At 46.5% G+C, this 20,955-nt stretch overlaps 1 long non-coding RNA gene and 1 pseudogene across 7 annotated transcripts in view; both read left to right on the top strand.

The window, feature by feature from the left end:
• The first annotated feature begins 58 nt into the window (after window positions 1-58).
• The window catches only part of LOC108528735 (uncharacterized), a 283,673-nt gene continuing 262,776 nt past the window's right edge, over window positions 59-20,955 (top strand). For 3 of the 6 annotated variants that reach the window (XR_001885281.1, XR_001885285.1, XR_001885277.1), the window contains exon 1: window positions 59-307. This is a non-coding gene — a long non-coding RNA (uncharacterized LOC108528735). Of the gene's footprint in view, window positions 308-1,258; window positions 1,677-20,955 lie in introns of those variants that run through there. The other 3 variants (XR_001885280.1, XR_001885282.1, XR_001885278.1) reach the window with 3 other exon arrangements.
• Window positions 11,437-11,956, top strand: LOC108528727 (macrophage migration inhibitory factor pseudogene; annotated as a pseudogene). Its single transcript, XR_001885274.1, has one exon. The product of XR_001885274.1 is annotated as a macrophage migration inhibitory factor pseudogene (transcript).

Here is a 20,955-nt window from a genome sequence, read left to right as displayed (position 1 = left end):
ACTGAGGACGCACGCGGCGGGCCGGGCGGCGCGCGCCTCCCCCCTCCCCCGAGGCCCGAGCGCGAGTCGCCGTGACGTCACGGGCCACCCGCCAGCCCCGCGCTCCTCCGGGCAGAGCGCGTGTGGCCGCCGAGCACATGGGCCCGCGGGCCGAGCGGGCTCAGGGAGGCCGGGACGAGTAGGGGCGACGAGGAGCTGCGAGCAAGGATGTGCCTCGGGACCCCCCGCACCTTCCCGTGGATTTCCTTGCGGAAAGGATGTTGACGGTCCCTGTGACCTGTGGAGACACGGCCAGATCTGCCCTCCAGTAAGTTCCAATTTTGTCTCCTGCGTTTCTGGAAACTCTCGAGCCTTGGCCTTGGGAAGGGATGCGCTGTTAGTAGTTGGAGGGAGGAAAGGGGCTTTCGGAATCCAGTGCGTGTGTGCTAGGTGTGCACTGTCCTCATCACCAGCCTCAAGACTGGCGGCGGGTTTGGGCGTTTGGGGAGGGGGAGGGGAGGGGGATGACACCGGATGGCCGGTGCATAGAGGCAATTCTGGATTTATGAACTTGATCAAAGGCATATTAACTAATCTCCAAAAATAGACCCCTCTGCATTCAGAACAGATTTGGGGCCACGATGTGGTTTGGAGGCCCCTCGGGCGAAACTAGAGGTCTGTGTATGTGTAATCATCCCTCCATCCTTTGACCATCACTCCCCCCTTCCTCCCACCCCCGCTTAGGGCTGGGCGAAGGTGATTTCCAAAAACTCAGTAACTCTGTGTTTTGAGACTTTCTCTGCTTTTGCATCGCATGTGAGGGGGTTTGTTGGATGCTCCTAAAACCTCATCATGGTAATTCTTCTCGGCTGGGCTATTGATTTAATTAGGTTTGCCTTCTCTTGCTAACGTGCTCTTATTTATGCCAGTGTTTGTGGTTCTGGGTGTAGACTTTCAGGAAGCACAGCCTTGAAGCTGCATGTGTCTGTGCGTGGATGCCTCATGCATTTTCCTAATGGTTTGCAGGCATTGAAGATTCTTCTGTTCACCTAAGCTCCTGACTTTAGGCCCTTCTAGAACATTAGAGAAGAGAAGAAATCACATGCAAGGGTTTAGAGACAAGAGGATGAGGTTTCGGTGTTTCCTTTCTGGTCTTAGGTTTTCCAGAGAGAGGCTGTTAGCCTGGCTCTCGCCCACTCCACCACTGTGAATCCTGGCTACTGGGGCTATTCCCTTGCCGGAAAAAACAAACAAAAAACAAAACAAAACAAAACAAAAAAACCCTAGAGAAATGTGTTTGTGTGTGGTGGGTGGGCGGAGGCCCTGAGGATGCAGGGACTGTGTCTGCTGTGTTGTCTGTTATAAGATGTTTCAGACCTATTTTGCATACTGGCAGCGACAAGTTGAGACTTGTTCAACTTGACATAGTCCTGCGGTCATAGCGAATCTTTCTAAAGCTCTGATCAGTCAAGAAGGGGGTTGCATCAATCCTCAGAACCCTGAGTGGAACTTTCTGACGGATTTATTAGGAGGAAAACCTTCCTGGAAGCTGCAGAAGGACAAATACAGAATCCATGTCTGGGAGAAACCTCGTGGCCTGGTCTCCATTATTTGAGATGAGTTACATCTTGGAGGTGAGGACGTGCCTCGTGGTCTAAAACGTCGGCACAAGGGCCCAACTGGAATTCCACTTACGGGTATGACGATGGAAAGGCTGGGTGGCTCCACTGTGGGGTATATGCTGTACCCTTTGAATTCCCAGAGGGGATTTGTTAACTGGTTTTGTTGTTTTGCCTGTTTAAGAGTGGCTTATTCTTGTTGCCTTATCTACCTTGAGTGCAGAATTTTTGCATAAACGGCTTCTCTTGAAAATAGAAGTCCATTTTGTTTTGTTTTGGTTTTTTTCTGATTAACTTTCCTTTTCCTCTGTCTTAAACACCTGCCCCCGCCCCCCGTTCCCCCCACCTCCATGCTGTATGTTTCTGTGGCTGGAGCTTTTCTACACTGGAAAGGGGGTGTTCTCCCCTCTGTTCTGACATATCTGATCCCCACTAGTTTATATGTTTGCTGGTCTGAAAACCTGGTGAATTCTCACTGTCCACATCAAATCAACTCCCTGTTCTTTACTTTTTTTTTTTCCGCCTCCTGAGCGGTAGGCAGGCACTCTGGCTGGGTTCTGGAGCCTGTGTTTGCTATGCCTGGGACTTCTGCCTGCCCAAGATGGACACGTTTCTCTGGCAGCTTCGTCAAGCTATCTCCTGGACTATAAGACAGCCTGTTCTTTCCTCCTATTTGTGTGAGTGGCCCTGCATTTGGGCAGACCATCGGCAGATTATCTGGGGGAAGTGGAATACCTTGGATAACTGCCCGTCCAGGTTCTCTGGAGACACAGCGGCAGGCCTGCTGATGGCTACCCTTTGCTATGAGTTTTATATGTCAGGTGGCTCTTCTGGATGTGTGGCCTTTTTATTTTACATTTGCTTTCATAGTTGGCTGCAGACATGACATTCTCCTTTTTCTCTTGTTTTGCTTTTTTTATTTGAGACAAAGTTTCACTCTTGTTGCCCAGGCTGGAGTAAAATGGCTTGATTTCAGTTCACTGCAACCTCCGCCTCCCTGGTTCAAGTGATTCTCCTGCCTCAGCATCCCGAGTAGCTAGGATTACAGGCATGCACCACCACACCCAGCTAGTTTTGTATTTTTGGTAGAGACGGAGTTTCTCCAGATTGGTCAGGCTGGTTTCAAACTCCCAACCTCAGGTAATCCGTCCGCCTCCATCTCCCAAAATGCTGGGAGGCCTCCCGAGTAGCTGTGAGTATAGGCATGGACCACCACGCCCGGCTAATTTTGTATTTTTAGTAGAGACAGAGTTTCTCCAGATTGGTGAGGCTGGTCTCGAATTTCTGACCTCAGGTGATCCGCCCTCTTCAGCGTCCCAAAGTACTGGGATTACAGGAGCCACGGCACCCGGCCTTGTTTTGCTTTTTGTTGTTTCCTGATGCAGGTTTGTGATCTCTTTAAGGGATCAGGACCACATCCCCCTGTCCCAACTTGTATTTCCAGTGTCTGTGGTGGGACCCTGACTGATGATGGGAACAGAGCAACAATCTGGAATCATTTGGACCATTGAGTCCTGTGGACAGTCACTTCAATATCATCCCTAGAGAGTCTCAGAAATTCAAGACCTTTTGGAATGCTGCCAAAATGGGTCCTTTGGCAGGAGCCCTCTTTGTCTCTTCTGTTTTCTGACCTCAAGTAATCTAAGGAACTAAAAATGGTAATAAATGACAATTAATAATAAGAACAATAATAGTGCATGTATAACATGGACATTATTTATCACGCAAAGCATGTTCTTCACCTTCTCCCTACAACTCCACGAGGCACTTATAATGAAATGTATAGCAATGATAGAATTCTTGTTATGGGGGTAGGGTTGGTTCTAACACTTCAAATTATATGATCTCATTTAACTTTCCTGTAAAATAGGATTATTATTATTGTGGTTTTGCATATGAGGAACCCACAGCCCAGAGAGGTTAAAAATATCCTCCCAGGTCACACAGCTTGGGAGTGGCAGAGCTGCAGGGATTTGGACCAGTCTTCTGACTTCTTAGTGTGACTCTCAGAAGTTAGAGGATAGTGAGATTAAGAACAAGCAAAGGGCCGGGCGCGGTGGCTCACCCCTGTAGTCCCAGCACTTTGGGAGGCTGAGGCAGGTGGATCACCTGAGGTCAGGAGTTTGAGACCAGCCTGGCCAACATGGTGAAACCCAGTCTCTACTACAAATGCAAAAAATTAGCTGGGCATGGTGGCGCATGCCTGTAATCCCAGCTACTTAGGAGTCTGAGGCAGGAGAATCGCCTGAACCTGGGAGGCGGAGGTTGCCGTGAGCCAAGATCGCACCATTGTATTCCAGCCTGGGCAACAACAGCAAAACTCAGTCTCAAAAAAAAAAAAAAAAAAAAAAAAAAGAACAAGAAAAGGGTATACCCCTTGACCTTGAGCAGGAGGACTGAGTGTGTCTCCCACCCTCCCCATGTACCTCAGGCACAAACAGAAAGCTGAACATCTTGGACAAAGATACCTCATGTTCTGGCTGCCGGCTTTTTCCGCAGCCATGGACCAGGCAGAGACAAAGGGGCCAAGAGGCCTTAGGTGAGGGCTGCCATGCTGGAAAATTCTGGGCTGTGGGTGTGAGCAGGAGTCATGGGTAGAGGTCAGAAGCCTCGGTCTTGGCTGGGTGTGGTGGCTTATACCTGTAATCCCAGCACTTTGGGAGGCTGAGGCTGGCAGATTACCTGAGGTCAGGAGTTCAAGACCAGCCTGGCCAACATGGTGAAACTCTGTCTCTACTAAAAATACAAAAAAAAAAAAAAAAAAAAAAAATTTAGCCCAGCGTGGTGGCATACGCCTGTAGTCCCAGCTACTCGGGAAGCTGAGGTAGGAGGATCTCTTGAACCCAGGAGGCGGAGGTTGCAGTGAGCTGAGATTGCTGTTGCACTCCTGCCTAAGAGATAGAGTAAGACTTTGTCTCAAAAAACAAACAAACAAACAGAAAAATGCCTCAGTCTTTGTGCAAAATCTATAATCATTTGCAAGAGGCTGCAATCAGGTATACCACTGGATTTTGTGACCAAAATTAGGTTTCAGGATTTAATTACTATCAACCTTCACTGTGGATGGGAGATTGAGCTCTTTTTCCATGATCTTTACCTCTCCCTTCACCCTCCAACCGTCTCTTCTAAGTACTCACCTCTGTCTTGGGTGTGTTTAGGTGTTTAGGGACCCTAAGCATTACAAAGGTTGTGGTGACCCCTCTCCCAACCCTGTCATTAAAAACAAAAACAATGTCAGGTCATAAAACACAGGACTTATATACATGATGTGGAAATGGTCTCATTCATTTTTCGATTGCAAAATTCCAAACTGTTGTGTGTGTGTGGGGGGGGGAGGGGAGGTATGAGGTATTGTTTTGTTTATCTGACTCTTTATTATCATTGACTGTGAAATTCTTGAGAACAGGGGCATCTAAGTGCCCAACACAGCCCAGGTACTTTGTTGAATCAGGTGGCTGTCAAGAGTTGCTGTTTCAGCCCGGCATGGTGGCACATGCCTGTAATGTTTGCCCTTTGAGAGGCTGAGGCAGGAAGATTGGTTGAACCCAGAAGTTTGAGACCAGCCTGGGCAACAGAGTGAGACCTTGTCTCTATAAAAAATAATAAAATAAAAATTAAAAAATAAAGAAAGAACTGCTCTGTCTTCAAGGAAACAAGATACACAGTCTACAGTCATTATCTTTTTCAGATGTGAGACAGCTTGACATGGTGGGAAGTGGGGGGCTTGCCTGTAGGGAAAGTACGCTGATGAAAAAGAAGGAAAACAGACAGTAGCGGGAGGCACTGGGGATGTCTGAGGGAGCTGAGGAGTGTAGATCTGGTTATTTTTGGGCAAATTACTTTCCTTAGCTTCAGTTTCCTCATCTATAGAATGGTTTCCTGTGATGACAAACCAGATGATGAACAGAATGTGTCTGGCAGAGGACCTGGGCTCATAAGTGAGCCCACAGTAAAAGTGAGCTAATATCATTACTGTTCCAATTATTGAGCTTTACTACTTCCTGTGGCTGCATGAAGTAGTGGTTTCTGAATACAGGGGTAACATTCTAGTTGCCTAGCTCTTAAGATGGCAGTGACTTCACTCTAGTTTTCTGCAAGCATCAGAAACAAACCCTGGCCTATATAAGTTAGAAACAGATAAGAAGGTAAATAAAGCTGCAGAAGTGGGTCTCAGGAAGGACAGGAATCAGAGGGCTGTCCCTTGGATGTCAGACTGCCTTTGCAAGTTACTTCAGGTCAGTAGGCCTCCATTTCCTCAGCTGCTGAGCAGGGGAGGAGAATCGCTTCTCCCTCCCAGGGATGGTGCAGAGCACTTAGCAGAGCACTTAGCACAGAGGAAGTAAACCCTTCAGTAAAACATTTGAGTAAAGCAATTATTATTTATTATTCTTCAGGGCTCTTTTTTCTGGTGCATTAGCCCTAACATTGACTACTTGGTTCAAGACTGATGGATGCATTCATTTCCTGAGCAGTTGCTGTATGCCTGGCACCGTTTGAGCTGCTGGAGATCCACCAGGGAGCAGAAGAGACAAACATCCCTGTCCCCTTGGAGCTTTTGTCCTAGTGGATGTCACACAGTAGTGGGGCAGGCTGGTCCCCAGAGACAGCTAGGGGACAGATGGAGGCAGTGCAGGCAAAAACTAACTCCTGTGTAAAGTCGCCCTGGCCCTACTGTGTTAACAGTAAAGTGCTTAGCACAGGCTCCGGCACATAGTAGTTACTATGTAGCGGTAGTTGCTATGTTTATTATTGTTGTATTATTCTCCTCCCTCATAAAATGGCAGCCTCCTTTTCTTCCATTCCCCTTCCTGAGTTATTTTTTCTCCATTGTGCTTATCTTCCTAGTATACCGTATGTCTCTCTTCTCCCACTAAATTGTAAGCCATTCATTTTTCCAGAATGTATTTGTTGCGTGTCTACTCTGTGCAGGGCATTGCTGTAGATGTTGGGGATGCAGAAAGGAAGAAAAAGGACAGATTTTCATGCTAGAGCTTAGGTTACAGCTGGGTTAGACAGATAAGGAACAGCAGACATAATAAAAAAGGACATGAATTGTGTATTCAAGATTATGAAGTGCTGTGGGAACAGGCAGAGCAGGGCCAGTGTCTGGAGGGCTTGGGCGTGGTGCTGCGCAGTTAAGTTGGCCGGCCAGAGTCAGGGCAGGCTCCATGGAGGAGCTAACGTTAATCTCCACCTGAAGGAGGGGAAGGACGGGCGTTTCAGGCTCTGGGAAGAGCTAGGACAGAAGTGGAGGCAGGAGTGAGCCTGTGTTGGGGCGGTGGGGAGCAGCCAGGAAAAGTATGAGATGAGAATGGCGTAAGCAAGGGAGATAGGAGAACCTGAGCAGCATGCGGTGTGGAGCCTCACAGAAAGCCTGCAGGGCATTCCAAAGATTCTGTCTTATACTCTGTAAAATGGGGAGCCTTTGCAGTGTTTTTTGTTTTTTTGTTTGTTGTGAGGCAGAGTCTGGCTCTGTTGCCCAGGCTGGAGTGCAGTGGGGCGATCTCGGCTCATTGCAACCTCCGCCTCCCAGGTTTAAGCGATTCTTATGCCTCAGCCTCCGAAGTAGCTGGGATTACAGGTGCATGCCACCATGCCTGACTAATGTTTTTATTTTTGTAAAGATGGGGTTTCACTACGTTGGCCAGGCTGGTCTCAAACTCCTGACCTCAAGAGATCCACCCACCTCAGCCTCCCAAAGCATTGGGATTACAGGTGTGAGCCACTATGACCAGCTTCCTTGCAGTGTTTTAAAAAGGAAAGCAATTAGATCTGACTTGGCTTTTGAAATGGTCAGTCTGGCTGCTGTGTTGAGGAGAAACTAAATCAGGGTCAGGAGCCAGAGCACCAGGACAAACATGCACAGAGTATAAGTGCCGGGTCCAGGCTGGAAGTGGTGGACGGGGCCACAAGAATGGACTTCTAGGCTGTTCACTGTTGTATCCCTAGCATCTTAAACTGTGCTCTCCATACGGTAGCTGTGAGCCCTATGTGGGTATCGAGCACTTGAAAGGAGATTGAGATGTACTGTATGTGTTAAATGCACATTGGATTTCAGAGACTTAGTGAGAAGAGTAAGGTATCTCTTTATTTATTTATTGAGACAGAGTCTTACCTGTTACCCAGGCTGGAGTGCAGTGGCATGATCTCAGCTCATTGCAACCTCCGCCTACCGGGTTCAAGTGATTCTCCTGCCTCAGCCTCCCAAGTAGCTGGGATTACAGGCACCCACCACCACACCCGGCTAATTTTGTATTTTTAGTAGATACGGGGTTTCACTATGTTGGCCAGGTTGGTCTTGAACTCCTGACCTCAGGTGATCCGTCCCACTCAGCCTTCCAAAGTGCTGGGATTACAGGTGTGAGCCACTGCACCTGGGCTATTTGTTTATTTCTGTGAGACAGGGTCTCACTCTGTCACTCAGGCTGGAGTGTAGTGGTGTGACCATAGATCATTACAGCCTTGACCTCCCAAGCTCAAGTGATCCTCCCACCTCAGCCTCCTGGGCAGCTGGGACCACAGGTCTGTGTCACTGCACCCAGCTAAATTTTTGTAGTTTTGGTAGAGCTGGGGTCTCCCTGTGTTGCCCAGGCTGGTCTTAAACTCCTGGGCTCCGGCAGTCTGCCTACCTCAGCCTCCTATAGTGCTACTGGTTACAGGCGTGAGCCACTGCGCCCTGCCAAGATATCTCATGAACCAATTATTTGATGTTAATTACATATTTAACGGATAATGTTTTGGATATATTGGGTTAAATACAGTAAGTTATTAAAATTAGTTTCATCTGTTTTTTCTAACTTTATGGTTACTAGAAAATCTAAAATTACATGTGGCTCGAATCATATTTTCACTGGATGGAACAATGCCTTGGACGAGATCGGCATTTAGTGAATCAAATGTGTGGGTGAGGCACAGGGGTTCTGCCGTGAATGAGAAACTGTTGCCATCTTCGGGAAGCTGCCAGTGTGGGAGGGAGGCACACTGCAGATGTAACTGCTAAGAGAGAAAGAAGGCAGGTTGAAATGGGACCACAGCCAACCAGGCCTGCTGCAGCCCAGAAGCTGGAAGAGACTCATCCAGGAGGCAAGGAAGACACTGGGGTGTTGGGTCTCAGCCTGGGCCTTGGTGACAGCAGTGGGCTGGCAGTACAGAGGTTCGAGGCCTCGAACCGGAAGTCCACTAAGGTGGCTGGTGGTATGGGTGAAGGTGGAAAAGGCAGGTGGGGTGAGGGTGAGGGGCAGGATATCCTGGAGAGCCTGAATAACCAGGCATAAGTGATTTCAACTGGGTCCTGAGAACTGGGCACTTTTCAAGGATTGTCAGCAAGGAGCAACTTCCCAGATATACATCTAGAAAGATGACAAACTCATGTGGAATGTGGATTTAAGGAGGAAGGTACTTGACTTGAGAATTCGAGGATTTTGGTGGAAGAAGGAAATATGGGCCAGGCACTACGGCTCATGCCTGTAATCCCATCACTTTGGGAGTAGAGGTGGGAGGATCAGTTGAGCCCAGGAGTCTGAGACCAGCCTGGGCAACATAGTGAAACCCTGTCTCTACAAATTTTTTTTTTTTTGAGATGGAATCTCGCTCTGTCACCAAGGCTGGAGTACGGTGGTGCGATCTTGACTCACTGCAACCTCCGCCTCCTGGGTTCAAGCAATTCTCCTGCTTGAGCCTTCCAAGTAGTTGGGATTACAGCCACGCGCCACCATGCCTGGCTAATTTTTGTATTTTTAGCAGAGACCAGGTTTTACCATGTTGGTTAGGCTGGTCTTGAACTCCTGACCTTGTGATCTGCGCGCCTCGGCCTCCCAAAGTGCTGGGATTACAGGCATGAGCCACTGCACCCGGCCTCAATTTTTTTTTTTTTTTAATTAACCAGGCTTGGTGGCATGCACCTGTAGTCCCATCTACTTGGGAGGCTGAGGCAGGAAGCTTGCTTGAACCCAGAAGTTTGAGGCTGCAGTGAGTTACCATTACACCACTGTATTCCAGCCTGGGTGACAGAATGAGACCCTGTCTCTAAAATAAATAAATAAATAAACAAACAAACAAATAAATAAATGTTTAAAAGCTGGGAGGTGGGGTTGGTAAATTCATAAAACATAATATTTCTTGAGTTGAATACAAACAATACAATCACTGTTTTGTCTTTGCCTTGTTTTATTTTTACTTATTTATTTATTTTTGCAGAGATTGGGCCTCACGCTCAGGCTTCAAGTGACCCTCCCACTTTGGCCTCCCAAAGTGTTGAGATTACACAAGTGAGCCACCGTGCCCAGCCTGTGTTTTTTTTTTTTTTTTTTTTTTTTTTCTGTATTTTAATCGTAGTGTATATGTTGCATCCTGGTTATTTTTGTTTTGTTTTGTTTTGAGACAGGTTCTCACTCTGTTACCCAGGCTGGAGTGCAGTGGTGCAATCTCAGCTCATTGCAACCTCTACCTTCCAGGTTCAAGCGATTCTTCTGCCTCAGCCTCTGAGTAGCTGGGATGCCACCAAGCCTGGCTATTTTTCTTTCTTTTTTTTTTTTTGTATTTTTGGTAGAGACAGGGTTTCATGATGTTGGTCAGGCTGGTCTTGAACTCTTGACCTCAAGTGATTCCACCTCAGCATCCCAAAGTGCTGGGATTACAGCGTAAGCCACCACATCCGGACACATCCTGATTTTTTTCTTAGTTACTGTTAGGACATAGGCATTTTTGAATATTATATGCACTTTTTCCATGTCATTTTTTTCTTTTCTTTCTTTTTTTTTTTTTTTTTTTTGAGAGCGAGTTTCGCTCTTGTTGCCCACGCTGGAGACAATGGCGCGATCTCAGCTCACTGCAACCTCTGCCTCCTGGATTCAAGTGATTCTCCTGCCTCAGCCTCCTGGGTAGCTAGGATTATAGGCGCCTGCCACCATACCCGGCTAATTTTGTATTTTTAGTAGAGACGGGGTTTCTCCATGTTGGTCAGGCTGGTCTTGAACTCCCGACCTCATGTGATCCACCTGCCTTGGCCTCCCGAAATGCTGGGATTACAGGCATGAGCCACTGTGCCCGGCTGTCCATGTCATTTTTATTGGGTAGATATTTCTGTTCAGTGACTGTTATATTGCTTACTTTATCATTCCTTTGATGTGGATGCTTAGCTTCACAACAGCCTGTTTATATAGATCATGTTTTCTATTTTTCAGTTAATTAAAAAAACCCAAATTCTCAGTCCTAGCATTATTGTGCATAATGTCTGAATTTTTTGGAATTTCAGGTAAATATGTTGGTTCATGAGATTTGCACAGAAGCTGAATTTGTTGTTTCCTGGTGAGACACGTGATGTTTTTTGCTGTCTTTGTTGCACTAACATGTCATTAACATGTATGTACAGTGTTATATGCTCACATATGTTTATGTGTAGCCTATGCACCTGTATTGGATTTTTCTTCAATCTCATTTATTGTCAGGTATTTGTGGAATGCCTGTGGTGTGCCAAGTTCTGCTCAAGGCCTTGGTATTCAGTAGTGATCAAAGTAGATCAACTAGTACCAGTTCTTAAGAGGCTTATTGTTAAGTGGGGAAACAAGCAAATAGACAAAGAAAAAATAACGTTGTAAGGAATATGAAATAATGCATACTAGAATCATATGAAGGGATGGTTATTGTGAGGTAAGGGGGTTCATACTGAAATCCTGTCTGAGGAATCAGGATTTGAGTGAGACACAAAGACTCAGTAGAAGTTAACCAGAGGAACAAAGTATTAGCAGAAAAGGCAAGACTGATCAATATGACTCCATATTAAAGAAAAAGGCACAGTAGTGTCCGAGAAGTCAGGCATGTAGCTCAGCGGCGGCCTTGTGCTTCTGCGTGGGCGTGCGGGTTCTTCTGCCATCATGCCGATGTTCATCGTAAACACCAATGTGCCCCGCGCCTCCGTGCCAGACGGGTTCCTCTCCGAGCTCACCCAGCAGCTGGCGCAGGCCACCGGCAAGCCCCCCCAGTACATCGCGGTGCACGTGGTCCCGAACCAGTTCATGGCCTTCGGAGGCTCCAGCGAGCCTGGCGCGCTCTGCAGCCTGCACAGCATCGGCAAGAACGGCGGCGCGCAGAACCGCTCCTACAGCAAGCTGCTATGCAGCCTGCTGGCCGAGCGCCTGCGCATCAGCCCGGACGGGGGTCTACATCAACTATTACGACATGAACGCGGCCAGCGTGGGCTGGAACAACTCCACCTTCGCCTAAGAGCCGCAGGGCCCCACGCGGTCTGCGCTGTCTCGACCCGGGAACCGCCGCACGCAGTGTTCTAGGCTCGCCCACCCCAACCTTCTGGAGAAATAAAACGGTTTAGAGACTGAAAAAAAAAAAAAAAAAAAAAAAAAGGAAAAGGCACATCTAAGCAACAAAAACTACAATGGTATTAAAAGCCAAATAAAAGACTTAGAAGATATTTGCAATATTGATAACACATTACAAAGCACCAATATCTAGAATGTATGAAGAATTCCCAAAAGTCAACAATAAAAAGACAAACAGCCTTATAGCAAATTGGACGAAAGATATGACCATGCGGTGCTCATAGAAAGCAAAGTGGATGGCTGGGCTCCTTGGCTCATGCCTATAATCCCAGCACTTTGGGAGGCTGAGGCGGGCGGATCACAAGATCAGGAGTTCGAGACCATCCTGGCCAACATGGTGAAACCCAGTTTCTACTAAAAATACAAAAATTAGCTGGGCATGGTGGCATGCGCCTGTAGTCCCAGCTACTTGGGAAGCTGAGGCAGGAGAATTGCTTGAACCCGGGAGGCATAAGTTGCTGTAAGCCGAGATCTTGCCATTGCACGCCAGCCTGGAAACAGAGTGAGACTCCGTCTGAAAAAAGAAAAAAAAAGCAAAGTGGATGATAAATGTGAAAAGATTCTAAATTTTGCTAACAAAGTCAGGTTTTGGAGATCTGATTTCTAGTCAGTAAAATTCATCCTTTCTAGGATACAATGCTAAGAGTTTTGATAAATGCGTAGAACTGTGTGACACTGTTGTGTAATTATCACAGTCATGGCATAGAACATTTCCGTCATTCACCCAGATTCCCTCCTGTCCCTTCATAGCCAGTCTCCTTCTCCATCCCCAGCTTTAACCAACCCCTGAGTTGTTTTCTGACCTTACGGTGTTGCATTTTTCAGAGTGTCCTATAAATGGATTCATACAGTATGTAGTCTCTCGGATTTGTCTTCTTTCACCTGGCATAATGCGTTTGAGACCCTTCCATGTTGTTGTATACATCAGGGGTTTGGTAGTTTTTATTGCTAACTGGTATATTGTTGTATGGATATACCACTCTTTATCTATTCTCCATTTGAAGGGCATCTGGGTGTTTCCACAAGATACATGTTTAATGTTTTACAATGTGCCAGAAATAGGATGTCTGACTCAAGTGTTGACAAGGCACAGGGTGTTCAGCTCCGTTAGTGAGTGTGTGAGGTCACTTTAGAGACCACCTTGGCAGCAGGTAGTGAAACTGGAAACATGTGCAGCCCCATTCCTAGGTAAGACTGAGAATTCATAGCTCATGCTGTATGTTACTTAAGGATATTTAGAGATGAATGTGAAGGTTTTAAAAATGGGCTGGAAAGATCTATATCAAACTCACTGTCATTATCTGGGGAGAGAGGGGGAGTGGGGTGATTGTGAAGGTCAAAACTTACGTTAACTTTGCCTTTATTGCTTTTTTAAAAATTCGATTAATTAGTTTACTTGTGGAGACAGAATCTCACTCTGTCAAGGTTGCTGGAGTATGAGTGGTGTGATCGTGGCTCACTGCAGCCTCTACTTTCCAGGCTCAAATGATTCTCCTGCTTCAGCCTCTGGAGTAGCTGGGACTACAAGTGTGAGCCACCATGCCTATATTTTTTGTAGAGATGAGATCTCACTATATTGCCCAGGCAGGTCTTGAACTCCTGGCCTCAAGCCATCCTCCTGTCCAGTTCTCCCAAAGTGCTGGGATTACAGGGAGGACCCATAGTGTCTGGCTTATCTTTAATGCTTTTTTTTTTTTTAAAGAAGAAGGTAGATACCTACACATATCACTTACACATTTTGAAAATATGTAGAAAAGAAAAAAAGTTGGAAAATACGTATGACAAGATGTTCATGGTTGTCAATTCTAAGCTCTTCGAATTTTTCTTTTTCTTTCTTTCTTTTTTTTTTGAGACAAAGTCTTGCTCTGTCACCCAGGCTGAAATGCAGTGACGCAATCTTGGTTCATTGCAACCTCCACCTCCTGGGTTCAAGCAATTCTGGTTCCTCAGCCTCCCGAGTATTTGGGATTACAGGCACAACCCCTGACATCTGGCTAATTTTTGTATTTTTTTTTTTTAGTAGAGACAGGATTTCACTATGTTGACCAGGCTGGTCTCAAACTCCTGACCTCAGGTGATCTGTCTGCCTTAGCCTCCCAAAGTGCTGGGATTACAGCTGTAAGCCACAGCATCCAGCTGGTTCTTTAAATTTCTTTCAAAACAGTTTAGGGAAGGGATATCCTAGGTAAAGATAATAGCATATGTGAAGGCCCTGAGGCTGCAAAACTTTTGGTGTATTCAGAGTGTCAAGAGACTCGTGTGACTGGACAGGAGTGAACGCTCAGGGTCCAGGTGAACAAGTGTTTGGTCATGGAGGGCCTTAAGTGCTTTTTTAAGTCTTTGGTGGCTGCTAAGCTGGGCGGTGCCTGATTTGATTGACCTTTTTGCTGGGTAGATGGTGGATCAATGGAAGCAGGTGGCCCATTTGGGGACTGAATTACAGCAATCCAAGAGAGAGAGCTGGACCCGGCTCTAGCAGTGGAGAGGAAGAGAAGAGGATGAGTTTGGAATTTATTTTGGAGACAGAAAGGACTTCTTGGGGCCGGGCACGGTGGCTCACGCCTGTAATCCCAGCACTCTGGCAGGCTGAGGCGGGTGGATCACTTGAGGTCAGGAGTTCACGAACAGCCTGGCCAACATGGTGAAACCCCATCTCTACTAAAAATACAAAAATTAGCCAGGAGTGGTGGCAGGTGCCTGTAATCCTAGCTATTTGGGAAGCTAAGGCAGGAGAATCGATTGAACTCGGGAGGCAGAGGTTGCATTGAGCCGAGATCGAGCCATTGCACTCCAGCCTGGACAACAAAGAAAGAAAGAAAAGAAAGAAAAGAAAAGAAAAGAAAAGAAAGAAAGAAAGAAAGGAAGGAAGGAAGAAAGAAAGAAAGAAAGAAAGAAAGAGACAAAGAAAGGACTTCTTGGAGGGCAAAGTTTGAGGAAGGAGTTAGCCAGGGATCTTCCAAATTGTGCTGAGGCATTAGGACTTTACCCTGTGGGTGACAGGGAGCTATTGAAAGTTTTTTTTTTTTTTTTTTTTTTTTTTTTTTTTTTTTTTTTTGGAGACAGAGTCTTGCTCTGTTGCTTCAGGCAGGAGTGCAGTGAGCCATAGTGGCTCTTTGCAGCCTGGACCCCCTGTACTCAAGCAATCCTCCCACCCCAGCCTCCAGAGTAGCTGGGACTACAGGTGCATGGCACCACCTCCAGCTAATGTTTTGTTTTTAATTTTTTATAAAGATAGGGTCTCACTTGTTGTCCAGGCTTAAAACTCCTGACTTTAAGCGATCCTCCCATCTTGGCCTCCCAAAGTGTTGTAACTACAAGAGTGAGCCATCATGCTCGGCTCTATGGAAGGTTTTGAGCTGGGGCAGGGATGAGGTTAGAGTGATGTGCCTTTGCCAGAGAGATTTGTCCAGAGGAGGGGTTGCCAGCCTGGAGTCTGTTTGGAACATTCTAGGTAATGTAGCAGAGAGTATGTCAGTTACCCTCTGGTGGAATGCTTGGCTTTTCCCATTTTTTCAAAAGGAAATGGGAAAAGGAAAAGGTCCTCTGTGTGGAAAGTCCCCAGGAATTTATAGGAGAGTGGCTAAAGAAGACAGAGTTCCCTTCCGGCATTTATTGTGACTAAGTTTGTTCCATAGTTTTAGTCCCACTTAGGTCATGATTCATCCCACTGGGCCAGCAGCAGCATTAGGATCACATCAGCCAATCTTCGCACTTAGAGATTTTGAAGAGAGATATCTCCTCTCCATGTGGTACATTGCTTTTCACTAAACAAAAGACTTCATTTCGTCTGTGAAAAGCCCTGGCCAGACCCAGCCGGTGGAGACTAGTGGCTTCCTCTGGCAGACTGGCCTTCCTATGGTCATTGCAGTCCCTCCCCATTTATAGGGCTGCCTTCCCCGAGAACACCTGGGACAGATGGTCCCCCAGAAGTGTGCCTTCTGGAAAGAGAGAGGAGCGGGAGGGGGCTTCAGGCATGCTGGGGAAGGGGGGCTACCCCCTGGCCTTTGCTAAGTTCCTGGCTGGCCTGAGGCCTCTTCTTTCCTTTCCCCAGACTTTGCAAGGGCCATATCTCTTCCTTTTCATGACTCTGGAAATTCCATACATACTTTCTCCAACTGGAAGACATTCTCTGCATACTGATCTTGTTAAAAAGGAAAAGCTAAGGAGCATCCTGCACCTCCCTCCTGCTAGCAAGTGAGCTTTGCAAATGGCAAACTAGATCCTGAAAGGCAACCACTTAAAAGCTTTTAATGGCTTCCCATTATTAGCTTGAGTGCCTTGTGCGTCAGAGGCTCTCAGTGAGCATGTATTGAATTGCTGAATGCACGGTGGCCCTGGGCTAGGAATCTGGCCCTCACTGTCCCAAGGCTGAGTGCCTTCGCCCTGTGGAGGAAAGCACTGCCTTGGAGTCAGAAATAAGGATTGTCAGGATTGCCTGGGGTTAGAAATAATGATTGTGGGGATCAGAGGCAGCAGGTGAATGTGGGGCGTGAATATTTTTGAAGGCTTGCAATGAAATGATTCTTCCAGACTTTAGAGGATTTGTGTCTGCAGATTCTTCTCTAAGGTTTGTGTCTCACACAGTGAGAGAATCAGCCAGCCAGGGAAATGGGACAGGATTTTGTCTCTTTCCCCATTTCCTCTTCTAATGAACTACTACTTATACTTTACGACTCCGTTCAGGGGTCACCTCCTCCTGGAAGCATTCCCTCATCTCCTCACACTAGTTCTCAGTGTTTGATCCCCTCCCAGCACAGTGTGTGTGAGTTCTCACAGCTCATACCCCGTTGTATTACTATTTTGTTTCCACAGTGGGTTCCTGTCAGGGGTTCCAGACTCAGCTGTTTAGGTGGATGCACAGATTGTACAACCACACCAGGTGGGCCTGATCAAATACAGTAAGAAGTGTCCGGATTGGCGGTCAGGCGCGGTGGCTCAAGCCTGTAATCCCAGCACTTTGGGAGGCCGAGACGGGCGGATCACGAGGTCAGGAGATTGAGACCATCCTGGCTAACACGATGAAACCCCGTCTCTACTAAAAAAAAATACAAAAAACTAGCCGGGCGAGGTGGCAGGCGCCTGTAGTCCCAGCTACTCAGGAGGCTGAGGCAGGAGAATGGCGTAAACCCGGGAGGTGCAGCTTGCTCTGAGCTGAGATCCGGCCACTGCGCTGACAGCAGCAAAGCTCAGCTCCTCAAAAAAAAAAAAAAGAAAAAAAAAAAAAAAAAGAAGTGTCTGGATTGGCAAACCAGGGGGTCCCTCTTCTAGATGTTATCAGAGAGATACTGTTAGAGAAAGAGGATGCTAGATGTTAACAGAGGCTGCTGTTAGATTCCAGCTCCCTCTTCCCCTGGCCTCCTTTCTCTCCTCATGCCAAAAGATAGACCCAGTGTTGCCAGAGCTTCCACTTTTAAAAGAGAAGCCTTTTAAAATACAAACTCTCCTGAGTTTTAAATGTTTTCAGTTAGGTTTTTAAAGGAACATTCATAGGCCAAACCAAATACCTGTGGGCCGCATGTGGCCCCCGGGGCCAGCAGTTTGCAACTCCTTGGTTATAGGTGCCTCTAACCCATTGCACAAGCTCCCTCAGGCATTTCATGTCTTTCCTTTCCATTCCCCCAGCGCCTAGCAGGGAGCTGGCATGTCACAGTGGGTGTTCCCTAATTAGTGGGTATTGACTTGAATGCTAGACTGAGCAAGCACCTCCCCGCTCACAGGGCGTTGACATTTTCCCCTTAGAACTGTTTGTATGTAATGCTACTCTGAATTGCTTCAGTTCCTTACATACTTTAGTGATAGTCTGTATGTGCCTGGAAAAGTCATCATTCCTTAGATACTGGATAACCCTGTTCTTCGGTTCTTTTCCTTTTTCCTTTCTCTCTCCGTCCCCTCAACATATGTTGGTTTTTGTTTGTGTGTTTGTTTTTTCTGCCAGTTCTTTTGTATCCTGCCGGTTAACACAGGGCTCCATAATATGGGGTCGGCTATTATTAAGCAATAGTGGTTTCCGGTAGCTCACTGACTTTTGCTCTCTCTGCTGGTAAGCCATTGCTATTTCCATCAGGGGAACAAGCATGATTTTCAGATTTAGCTTCAATTGCAGTAAACAATTACAGCAGAATTGCTTAAAGAAAAGAACCTTCAGGCATGGCGGCTCATGCCTGTAATCCCAGCACTTTGGGAGGCCGAGGCGGGAGGATCACTTGAGCCCACGAGGTTTCTAGGCTGCAGCAAGCTGTAGTTGCACCACTGCACTCCAGCCTGGGAGACAGGGCGAGACCTTGTCAGAAAAGAAAAGAAGAGAAGAGAAGGGGAGGGGAGGGGAGGGGAGGGGAGGGAGAAAAGAGAGAAAAGAAAAAGGAAAGGAGGGGAGGAAAGGGGAGAGGAGGAGAAGAGGGAGGCAGGGAGAGAGGGATGGAGGAAGGAAGAAAGGCAGGGAGGCAGGCAGGCAGGGAGGCAGGCAGGCAGGCAGGCAGGCAGGAAGGAAGGAAGGAAGTGAAAGAAAGACTGGGCATGGTAGCTTTTGCCTGTTGTAGTCCCAGCACTTTGGGAGGCTGAGATGGGAGGAATTGGAAACCAGCTTGGGCAACATAATGAGACTTCATCTCTACAAATTTTTTTTTTTTTTTTTTTAAATTAGCCAGTGGCATGCACCTGTAGTCCAGGAGGCCAAGGCTGGAGGATTGCCAGAGCATGGGAAGTTGACGCTGCAGTGACCTATATTCCCACCACTGTACTCCAGCCAGAACAAGACCTTGTCAAAAAAAGAAAAGAAAGAAAAGAAGAGAGGGAGGAAAAGAAGGAAGAAAAGAAAGGAGAGAGGGAGGGAAAGAAGGAAGAAAAGAAAGAAAGGGAGAGGGGAAGGAAGGAAGAAGGGAGGAAGGAAGGAAGGGGAAGGAAGGAAGGAAGGAAGGAAGGAAGGGAAGGGAGGGAAGGGACGGAAGGGAGGAAGGTAGGAAAGTGGAGGGAAGGGAGGGAAGGAGGGAAGAAAAGAAAGACGGAAGGAAAAAAACAGTCGGCTATCATGACGAAAAAAGTCTCAGTCCACCCCATTTTGTGCAGCATTTCCTGTCTTATTATGTTTCTGGAAAAACTCAGTAAGGCCCTGGATGGGAATTATAGAAGCTTAATATGCCCTTGGAACTGTGTCAGGCTCTCACAGGGAACAAACAAGAGGAACTATAGTTTTTATAGTCTACAAGAGCCAGTCCGTGCATTTGGGAGACGCAGAGCAAGAGAAAGAGCATCGACGATGATAATACAGCATTAATATAGGTACAATTTGGAGTAATGTTACTTAGTACTACTAATAGCTATAATAAAATGGCATTATATAGATATTAAGCCCTGACTTTGTGCAGGTTTGAACTTTTCCTGTATTAATTCATGTGATTCATAAAAATTCAGTCTTGCACCATTTACTGAGTATCTCACATGCAGGACAGTGTGAGACTTGCAGCTATGCAGCCAAGAAGAGCTTGGAGAGCCCTCGGAATCTAGTGCAAGGAGGCAAATGTATGATTTTCACATGGCCACAATACCAGGGTGAGTTACTGGTCCTCCCAGAGATGGACAGGGTGGTGCTAGAGCTCCAGGAAGGAAGCAGCTGATGGGAAGCCTTCCTAGAGGAGGTGTCTTAGGTAAGTCCTCCAGGGAGGCAGGCTGACTGAGCTCTGGGAGCTGTTTCTAGGAGAAGTGAGCAGATAGGGTTGATGGACAGGGCTGGGGGGTGGAGCATAGGAGGAGTTGGGTTTGCCTGTTACAGAGGGGCTGAATCCCTGGTTCTTATCTCTGCATGGGAACTGCTAATTCCTACCTCTGACTGATGGTGAAGATTTGCAGTAATAATAATAGTATTAAATAGTAATAGTAATTATTTACAGCAGCTTACATCTGGCGAGAACCCACTGTGTGATGGGTGCATTATCTTGTTTACTGCTTAGTGAATGACTAGTACTGGCTAGGAAACATTTTCAACCCAGTTTTTTCAGATGGGACAAAATGAGGTTCAGAGAGGTTAACCGACTTACCGAAGTTCACCATTATTGAAACCTGGGTCGGAACCTAGGTCACAGTGCAAAGACTGAGTCTGGAACCTCAGAGTCAACCAGGAAGGATAAACTCTTTCCCCTAGGTAAAATTTTTCTTTATTTCCACCTCAACTTCCCTATTCTCACCCCTCTTGCCACCCCAAAAGGGCAGGGCATTTGATTTTGGCTGCAGATTATACCTATCTTAACGTCAAGTGTCTGGTTATTGACAATCTCTGGCTAGAGACTGAGATGGAAAAGAGGAAAAATTAAAGCAGTACTTGTCTCAGTTGCTGTGAGTTACAGATAAAAGCTTACGGGTTTGTTTTCTTTTCATGTGTCGTAAAAACCTTTTAAAATTATATGTAAACATCCGGGCACAGTGCTCACACCTGTAATCCCAGCACTTTGGAAGGCTGAGGTGGCCGGATCACCTGAGGTCAGCAGTTCGAGACCAACCTGGCCAACATGGTGAAACCCCATCTCTACTAAAAATGCAAAAATTAGCGGGGTATGGTGGTGGGCGCCTGTAATCTCAGCTACTTGGGAGGCTGAGGCAGGAGAATTGCTTGAGCCTGGGAGGTGGAGCATGCAGTGAGCTGAGATGTTGCCAGTGCACTCCAGCCTGGGCAACAGAGTGAGACTCTGTCTCAAAAAAATATATATATATACATATTATATACACACACACACATAAAAAATGTATATATATATTTATATAAAGTTTCCTCTCCATGGGCTCCTGGAACCAAACTGTTCCTCTCCTCCCCCTGTCTTCCCACCACCATGACATCTATCTATCTATCTATCTATAATATATAATATATCATATATAATAATATGTTATATATTATATAATGTATCTATGCATAATATATAGTATATGTTATATACAATAACATATAACATATCATAACATGTTATAACATAATGTTATATAACAGTGTATATAATATATTATATATAATATATTATATATACTATAATATATCA

Source organism: Rhinopithecus bieti, unplaced genomic scaffold (genome assembly GCF_001698545.2).
Source record: "Rhinopithecus bieti isolate Rb0 unplaced genomic scaffold, ASM169854v2 scaffold_54, whole genome shotgun sequence".
NCBI lineage: Eukaryota > Metazoa > Chordata > Mammalia > Primates > Cercopithecidae > Rhinopithecus > Rhinopithecus bieti.
Note: the sequence above shows the minus strand (reverse complement) of the source record. Positions and strands in the feature narration are given on the sequence as shown.